Below are 10728 nucleotides of genomic sequence, written 5' to 3' on the forward strand. Positions count from 1 at the left end.
ATATAAGAAGAAACGTAAAAGTGTTTTGGAAAATAACAAAGAAATACAATTTGTGTGTGCAATTTACAGATCAATCGGCTCGGAAAGAAATAACTTGTAGAAAATTACATAGGATGAAAAAAATGTGATCCCTGTGGGATGGACTATTTATAAATGAGTATATTCAAGATTGATGATTTCATATAACCATATGATTTTAAATGTTAGATACATACATTTATGATTTCAGATGTAAATATAATTATATACATTTATGATTTCAAATGTAAATATAATTATATACATTTATGATTTCAAATGTAAATTAGATATATACATTTATGATTTCAAATGTAAATTAGATATATACATTTATGATTTCAAATGTAAATTATACACTTACGATTTCAGATGTAAATTAGATTATTATACACTTATGATTTCAGATGTAAATTAGATTATATAACATGATTTCAGATGTAAATTAGATTATTATACACTTATGATTTCAAATGTAAATTAGATTATATAACATGATTTCAGATGTAAATTAGATTATTATACACTTATGATTTCAGATGTAAATTAGATTATTATACACTTATGATTTCAGATGTAAATTAGATTATATACACATGATTTCAAATGTAAATTAGATTATTATACACTTATGATTTCAAATGTAAATTAGATTATATACACTTATGATTTCAAATGTAAATTAGATTATTATACACTTATGATTTCAGATGTAAATTAGATTATTATACACTTATGATTTCAGATGTAAATTAGATTATTATACATTATTATATATATACTTATGATTGTAGATGTAAATTAGCTCATGAATTTATTATCTCTGCTTACTGACCTATTTTCTCTGAATTCTATGTCTGTGTTTTAAAGGAAACATGTCACGTAACCCATATTTGGCACCAACCATGTACAATTAATTATAAATTGAATCACCTAAAAAACCCCAAAAAACCCCAGATACGAGCTCTTAGCGGAAATTACCGATCTTTAATGAGCAGGGCAATCACGAGGTCCGTGACGTTAGAGACGCGTCGCTTGATCTGAAGCCGTAAACTTAAAAGCATTGGTCCGTACCACTCATAAAGAATCTAAGACATGCACAGCTTACCAAAACAATGAGTGTTCATTCGCAAAACGTTTTGCCGTATCAATATGAGCTGTTAGTAAATGAAGAAAGACACACATTTACTTACAACAGTGATACATGAAGAAAATACGGATAGCGAGAAAAAGGGAAAAAATGGAGCAAACCGATGGTGCCAGACCATGACGGAAAAGAACCTCGACCAATCCAGTGGTACAGCCCTGGAGCCCGAAAGTGACCTGTCAGGAGCTCAAAACCACAAGACCTAACACCCATGCTAATTCTCGAGGGAGGGTATACTGTTAAGAGCCTTATTGTTGGAGCATACCCGGATACCAACACATCGACACTTAACAAATGAAAACGCGTATTTAAGAGTATGTAAAAAATATAAATGTAGGACAAACATTTTTTGGTTTTTTTTTTGAAAATTCGCATTTTATATGTTTGGAGCTGTGACATAATTCCGAAATCTGTATGCACAGTGTAAACAAACGCTCTAATTTACGACAAGGCGCTTCACTTTCATTAACTTGACTTGTAAAACAACATAAATGACTTGATAGTATAATCAAAAACTAAATTATCAGTTTGCATCAATAGAACGAAATGGGGTTATAGTATTTTTCTCTCATAAAAAAAGTAGCATATTATTAATGCCTATTATTAGGCCTATTAGAGTAAAATACCACTCACGAGCCCAAAAATTTTCTTTTCTTTGTACTACATAATTGGTCAGTTTTGTAATTTTAGATGGGAAAGTCTACTTAATCAAGGGTTTTACAGCATTACTTACAGTAATGAAGCAGGACGGCTGATAATGTCCATTACAATTGTAGGGGTGTCGCGACACGGTTACGCCACAATACCTTGTGATCTTAAAAAAAGAGGCACGTATTTTGTACGTATGTCTAGACCGTGGTAGTATTACCTGGGGACCGTCTGCAATATACACCTGCCAATCAGGAACCACAGGTGCAGGCCACAGAAAGAAAAGACCAATTAACTAAAAAAACACTCTGATTCTAAAGTCGGCCCGTTAATGAAAAACATAATAGTTATTTCGACACCCACAGTAGTGGTTTATTTTTATATTGAACTTCGTGTTACTTTTGGGGCTTCAGGCGATGAGGAACGTTTTTTGCGACGCATTCCGCCCGAAGATTAAAAACATTATTTAAAATTATTCAGTTTGAAGACTACACGTTTTTTTTTGAAACATATTTAAATACATCGTACTGGGATGGTCCAAAATGCCTGCCCATGTTTGTATATGCCATATTTAATTATTTTATTGATTAACTTCTTCGGACGGTATACTTTTGTTATTAGGCCTACAGCCCTAACATGAAAAATCGTTGAATTGCATAAAAAAAAAAAAAAAAAAACTTTCTAACCTTTTTTGTTTGAAAATACATCAGTACATCAATTTGAGGTGTATCTTTGTGCCAAATATGGGCAATGTACACCTCGGCATTCGCATCCGAGTACTGTCCGAGTCTCCGGGTCTCGTTGCGGGCTCCTTTGTAAATAGGCTGACACTCTGTACTATTACAAAGTGGTCTGTCCCACGGCTTAACTAATGTTGCGTAGTAAAAAAGCATTGCGTCTTTCTTGCGGATACAATCTTTTGGAAAAGCAATAAAAAGACAATCTTTGATCGTTTAAAATGTTTATTTTTGGTACAAAGGCTGCGCATACGGCATGATGTTAGGACTGAAAAGATCGTAAGTGGGCACTTACTCCTATATAAACAGTTCCAGCAACACTGAAGAGTACAGCGGCTCTGACGTCACTTCCCTTTTTTTCCGAACGCTCACGAATAAATATGCATAAATCGTACTTTGATAATGATTAGCGTAATTTCTTCATTTTAAGTTAACTACACGTATTTTATTGTTATAAAGTTATTTGTATATTATTTTTATATCATTTTGCTTTTAAAATGAGCTATAATATGGTCTCGTGTCATGTTTCCTTTAAGTGTTTGTATTTTAAAAAATATGTAAACTAATATTTGAAGATTTTGTGATAACCATCAGCCACCAAAACAAGTTGAGAGGCTGTTCACATGACAGTGATATTTCCACATCTTGAGAACAATATTTAGTTCCTTAAACCCTTGGGTGTTTTTTCACTTAACAAAGCTAAAAGGAACATGTATCAGGGTGTTGGTTAAGTCATTTGTTAGTGAACAAATACATGTACCAGATTTGATAAAGTTGTACGTTGAGGTAACTCCTGACTTTGTGGCAACTGGTAGATGGGTTACCAGACTGCGAGCGATCACGGTTACTCACTAGACTGGTTTTTATGCCTAATGTTAGATGAATCTAATGTGATAGAAGACAATGATACCAGTCAAAGAACAGCAAACGCAAGTACATGTATTTAAGAACATGTATTTAAAAGAAAGAGTCTTCCTGTCCTGGACGGAGGTACCGGCTAAGGTCGACTCCTGTTGTTGGGACAGGCGTGCGCTACAACAGCTTGCTCTGAATGTACACATTAAACTCTCTGACATGACCTGACCTGACCTGACCTAAAAAGAAAGAAAAGAACCGACTGACCTCCATGGTCCAGTGGTTAAGTCACTGGACTGTCAAGTTAATAGACAGTGGTTCAAATTCTGTCATGGTATGCTCTCGTTTTCTCTCAACTTTTTCACATAGACCTATCACCCATTGCCTATCATTCTCATTATATTAATGTGAAAAATACATTTATCCTGTGATTACAATCAGTTATATCAGTTTGTTTTTACTGTCGTCTGGCCTGTCTACACAATCACTTACTTATCTGAACTTCTCAGAAGCAGTCTCTTTGCCCCTCCTTTGGCACACGTCCTCTGCTGCTAAAAAGCTGGTCTGTCCCACGGCACTAACTAATGATTGTCAGTAGGATAAAAGCATTGCAGACAGTTGCAAATGCCTCTTAATGCAAGAAGCAAGCACTGAACACTCTTTGGAATAAGGGGTGGGACGTAGATCAGTGGTACAATGCTTGCCTGATGCATAATTGATCTAGGATCAATTCCCATTGATGGGCACATTGGGCTATTTCTCGTTCCAACCACTGGTGTAACAGGCTGTGGTATGTACTATCCTGTCTGTGGGATGGTGCATATAAAAGATCCTTTGCTGCTAATCTAAAAGAGTAGCCCATGAAGTGGCGACAGCAGGTTTCCTCTCTCAATATCTGTGTGGTCTTTAACCATATGTCCGATGCCATATAACTGTAAATAACGTGTTGAGTATGTCGTTAAATAAAACATTTCCTTCCTTCCTTCTTTGGAATGGTCGGACTAAGCCCACAGCAGAAGCTAATGGGAAATAGAAAGTGTGTGGCCTTGACAGCTAAAGACAAGCATCTTTCACCAAAAGACGAGGAGTAGAATGTAGAGGTGGACGGTAAAAAAGTTGAGAGAAATGAGATGGAGCACAATGAGAAAAGTAAAGAGGTCAATAAAAAATCCTTCTAAAATCTAAACACCATATATGGTCTGGTACTATTTGTTTCCAAAATGTATCAGTAAAAAATTAAAACAATGATATTTGATATATCTATCTAGCTGTCTATAGATAAAGATAGAGATCTCTCTCTCACACACACACACGCATGCACGCATGTACATACAAATATACAAACACATACCGCCCCCACAAGCATATACATACATACACACACACGCACACACACAGAGAGAGAGAGATATGTGCCCCCATATATATGCATTACACACATAATTTACATACTTATACATACAAACACATACCCCACACACACATACATTACACATATACTCACATATATGTAAATTCTTAGTAAATAAGGTTTATATCTGTGTGTGCATGGGTGTGACTATAATATACTATGGATACTGGTAGTCTGAAGAAGTCTTCATGTTTTTTACTTCTAATAGTATAATTATAAAATTTTGTACCATCATCATTGTGTACAAACTGTTTATTTAATACCTTTTTGTTTGTTTAGAACTGGTTACGTTTCAAATAATGTTAGGGAACTTTTCATTTATTAATAATCATTACTCGTTCCAGCCAGTGCTCCACAACTGGTGTAACAAAGGCTGTAGTATGTACTATCCTGTCTGTGGGATGGTGCATATAAAAGATCCTTTGCTGCTAATTGAAAAGTAGCTCATGAAGTGGCGACAGTGGGTTTGCTCTCTCAATATCTGTGTGGCCCTTAACCATATAACCGTAAATAAAATGTGTTAAGTGCATTGTTAAATAAAACAATTCCTTCTTTTTTAATAATCATTATTGTAGATTTTGCAAACTGTTGATGATCAGGTCTTGTTTAAATCTACAAGCTTTATTCATTTTATTAATTTTAACTATCACTTTATCACTTATAGGCTTAACCTTTTTTATAATCAAATATTTGATCTATACCTTTGTTTTTATTTAAACATTGCCAGTATATTTTGTCAAAAACAACTGACAACTACTATATTCTACAAGACTCGGAATGTCAGAATTACCAAAGGTTTGATGTTGATGAATGATGAATAAAATCAAACTGGTCTAGTGGTGTTATTAAACAAAACAAACTTTATTTATTTTTACATTCTCCAATGAGTTTTTTTTATTTACAATAATGAGTTTTTAGGTCTAATTTCAAATTGTTAAATTTCTAGAAATATTGTAGTGCTGTATACCGACATGTTTTAATTAAATGAATCTTTCGGGTCTTGTATTATGTGGATGAATTAATTAATTATACATGTTGTTTTTAGTTTCAAAAATGACGGGAGTTGGATGAGTGGGACAATTTCTGGAAAGTTGACCTGTAGTCTGAAGTAACAATTATTAAATACACTATGTATACATGTATTTATGTTGACCTGTTGTCGAAAGTAAAAAAAAAAAAATGAATTGCTATTATCCTGCAACCACCGTTTCTACTGACAGAATATGACGGATAAAGCAAAGTCGTATCCTGTTACTAGCCGGATATGACTTTTGACGTCACTCATATGATGACATACGCATACCTGTAGCTACATTACAAAATCACTCATTTGACCTCTAGGTTATCGTACAATGTGGCTGAAATAACAGAAATAACAGCTTTTCGCCATAATTTTTATGGTCTGCAGGATAAAGATAATAACTAGTTAATAACGTCAGATATCTGCTTTATCCTGTTTAGGCCGAATAAGAAATTTCCCATTCATACCTTCACAGGATAAATCAGATATGCGACATCATAAACTAGTTATTCTCTGTTTATACTATTAAATCACTTTTATTTGTGGTGGTCTAAACAAATTAATTTGTGGACTAGAGCCATCAGTGAATTTAAGAACACCAGGAAAATATAGTACATTTGTATAAATGTATATATAATTGTATATATATAATACACATTTTTGATTCTACATTTTCAATCCACAAATTTAATTACCCAATGAAATATGTATGATCATAAGGAATTTCACAGTACTTTAAAAAAAATTTAAATAAAGATATTTTGGGTTGGGGGGAGGTAACGTGTCTTCCCATCCTTCCAACACATGAACACCCATGCACATATATATGTACAATTGTATGAATACTAGAATCTAGTATGCCTTTGTTTCTGCTGTATGATATTTTGCTTTTAATCTGTAGTTGTTTTGGTTTTGCACTGTTATGCAATACCTATATGAGTCAGTAGAGATGGTGTTTTCCACAAGTGTCCAGTGCTTTAAACATCAGACCACATTAGCATTTTTAAAGTCCGATTAATGTCTGTCAAATATTTAGTTTAATGTTCATATATTATCACATTTTTGCTTGTTTTTGCCAGTTTTGCAGATTTGCAAAAAAAATCTATGAAGTTCCTCTAATTGTTTGTTTTGACAGAGTTAGATTATGGAATACATTGAATGCTTAGTTTGACTAATGTTCCCAACCCCTTTTAAATAAACCTAGCATGTATGTGCATTGATTCATCTTTCATTATCCAGTGTACCACTTGTGGTCTAGTGGTGTCGTTAAACAAAACAAACAAACAAACAAACCAGTGTACCACCTTGGCTTTGCTATAGAATTTTGAATTTGAAATAAGTAATTATTTTCTATGATATTTTATGTTTCCTTTGAAAAAAAATCAAAAAGAATATATTGGGTGATTCATAATAACATAGACATTTTACTCTTTGAAACATGACTTACGTTTAAAATTGTGCATTCTGGACGTTTAAAATTGTGCATTCCGGTAATTCAAAACTTAACGCCATGCTATACCATTGGGAATATACTCGATATCTGCTTCCTTAATCCTTTTTCCCCAGGAATAAATGCGCATCTATTCTTCTTTGAATTATCTCCCCTTCCCCCCCCCCCAATATTTCAGTATGGTGACCTTCTCAAAGAGAGAGAGTTAAAGTTTGTTTTGTTTAACGATACCACTAGAGCATATTGATTTATTAATTATTTGCTATATGGTAATTTTGACATATAGTCTTAGACAGAAAACCCGCTACATTTTCTATTAGTAACAAAGGATCTTTTATATGCACCATCCCACAGACAGGATACCACATAGCACGGCCTTTGATATACCAGTCGTGGTGCACTGACTGGAACGAGAAATAATCCAATGGGCCCACCGACGGGGATCGATCCCAAACCGACCATGCATCAAATGAGCATTTTGCCACTAAGCTATGTCCCGCCCCAGAGAGAGAGAGAGAGAGAGAGAGAGCGAGGGAGAGAGAGAGAGAGAGAGAGAGAGAGAGAGAGTGTGAGTGTGAGTGTGAGTGTGAGTGTGAGTGTGAGTGTGAGTGTGAGTGTGAGTGTGTGTGTGTGTGTGTGTGTGTGTGTGTGTGTGTGTGAGTGTGTGAGTGTGTGTGAGAGTGTGTGTGTGAGAGTGTGAGAGTGTGTGTGAGTGTGTGAGTGTGTGTGAGTGAGAGAGAGTGTGAGTGATTGAGTCCCACTTTGAATAGCCCATAGGATTGTAGTTGCCTGCAGTTAAATTCACATGAAAGATCCCTGGCTAAGAATGGAAACCTTTAGTGGGTTCCTTTGTCTACATGTTACAGTGACCAAATGTTTGACATCCAATCAGTGAATCAAAATTATCATTTTACAGACAATAAAATGCACTTTTTTGTTATTTCCTAAAATTATTATAATTAATTTCAATGGTATATTGAAATAATATATTTGTTATATGAAAACATATATAATAGAATCACTGAATTGTACATGTTGTGCAGACTCATAATAATCAGATTTCCCTGTCCAGTCCACTTTGGAGGTCCACATTGATAGATGTCAAACAACCCAGTACCATTTCAGGGAAACTCTTCATCATTCAGAATACATCTCATTTGGCAGCTATGTTAGTGGTGTTTTAATTGGTCAAATCAAAGATCCACAGGATACCCATTAGCATTGGAGTTGATCAGATCTGCTGATATAGTCTTCCATTGTCTAGTAGCAATACAGTAAGATCCATGGGATACACATTAACATTGGAGTTTATCAGATCTGCTGATATAGTCTACCATTGTGTAGTAGCATTGCAGTAAGATCCATGGGATACACATTAACATTGGGTTTCGTTAGATCTGCTGATATAGACTTCCATTGTGTATTAGTAGTGAAGTAAGATCTGATTTTGTTGGTTGTCTGTAGTATTGTACCTAAAAACATGCATTGTTTATAGACGGTATTTATTATTTATGAATTGCTTTATTTTTTAGTATACTTCTCAGAAACTAATGAGCTAAAATGTGATCAGCTGATTTTAAAATAATGTTCAACAAATCTTAACTATTCCAGCATACATCAATAAATATTTTTACTTTTTCAGTTTTGTTTGAATTATTAATGTTATACTTCTTTTTGTATCTTTTTTTCTTTATCTATAGTAAGTTCTATTATATAGAATATTAGAATCACAAGGGATTTTTTAGAAACCCATTTCTCTTCTTCTTTTCTGGGAAATACCAAGCCATTGTAAAATACAAGCATTTAATATGACATTATAGAAATGTTTAATGTCATAAACCTGGAACACAGAGACAGACATTCCTGAGGATTGGCCAAACAGATGACGATGTTGAGATGAAAAGTGAACTGGTAGTATTTTTCTTTGAGTATTTGACTACCAGAAGAAATTAAACTCCACACTTGGGGTCAGTGGAGTTCTTATCCCTCCACCCCCACCCATTTTGGTTTAATATTCTACTTTAAACACGAATGAAATACCAGTACACCTCCGAGATCCTGGTGGTGGTATATCAATCAATGGGAGACAATTCCAGCTGTTTTAGCAACATGCACTTGATGTTGATTATGACCCTTAGAGATGATTGTCAGGTTAACTATACGTCACAGTGTAATCGATTTCGATCGTGCTGTTTTTTCATTGGATGTATGACACTGATGACCTGGTCATCACCAAGGAGCAACCAGTTGTATGTCTTGAAATTGCTAACACACGTACACGTGTTATCAAAAATAACGATGTTCTCACCAACAGGTGTGTAACAAATTAAATTAATGTTACAGGTCCCCACTATTATAAAATCCTAGTTACGCGCCTCACATTAATTCACAATAATTTTTCGTTCGCTTATTTCGTTGTTTTTGTTAATTTCGCACTCGTGCATATCGCTATCGCGGGAAATGAACATGCAGTATTTATACAAATTGCGGTTAAACTTACATTGAATACAATTAGTTTATAATAATTACGACATTTGTTAGATAAAATATTATATAAATTTGTAGACAGTGAGGTTAGCTGGACTTTAAAAAGACCGTAAATTTCAATCTTTTTAATCAAAAACTTTTAACGTAAATGGAATAGCTGTAATAACCTGAAGCCGGCATTCTTATGCTACGTATTTTACAAGCTGAAATCGACAACAAGCAGTTCAAAGCAACATAAAGATTGCTATTTTAAAGAAATAATGAGCTATTTTTTTTATCGAGGGTGAGCCCTGAATAAATGTCATTTGTTGACCAACAGAAAGCTGCTGGGTCTTTGATTGGGTAAAGAAAATGCGTGCGTAAAGAAAATAAATTATATTGACTGGGTAGTAAAATTAAATTACTTTTTCGGGGTGGGGGGTGGGGGGAGGGGGAGACTAAATCAATCTATGGGCAGCATGGCTGATGGGTAAAACATGGCTGGTTCTTACGGAAAATGTAGATATTTACTAATCTGAAACGTTTTAGAATATTGTTTTCGGTATAAGAAACAACATTTTTCTATCAAAAGGTTAACCATTATGATTTTATTATTGTTATTATTTATTTATTTTACCTTAACTGCTGTGGACAAACAATATTGAGTGGTCTCAAACATCATTACAGGTTTAGGTTTTCAGTTCACACGTTTTCCCTAATGATGTCAGTTATGTCGTTCCATCGCTCACCGCATGCAAACTTTCAACACAGTAAAGCGTCCTATGCACTTGTATATATCGCCTATTCTAATAATGGGATTACGGCGTAATTTGTAATAATGGGGATTTGCATATTTTATCAAATTTTAACATCTTTTTCAACCAAAAGTTATTTACAGTCCTTCCACTTACGCATCACAGACAAATGATTGTCAGGTTAACTATACGTCACAGTGTAATCAATTTCGACCATGCT

Source organism: Gigantopelta aegis, chromosome 8 (assembly GCF_016097555.1).
Source record: "Gigantopelta aegis isolate Gae_Host chromosome 8, Gae_host_genome, whole genome shotgun sequence".
Lineage (NCBI taxonomy): Eukaryota > Metazoa > Mollusca > Gastropoda > Neomphalida > Peltospiridae > Gigantopelta > Gigantopelta aegis.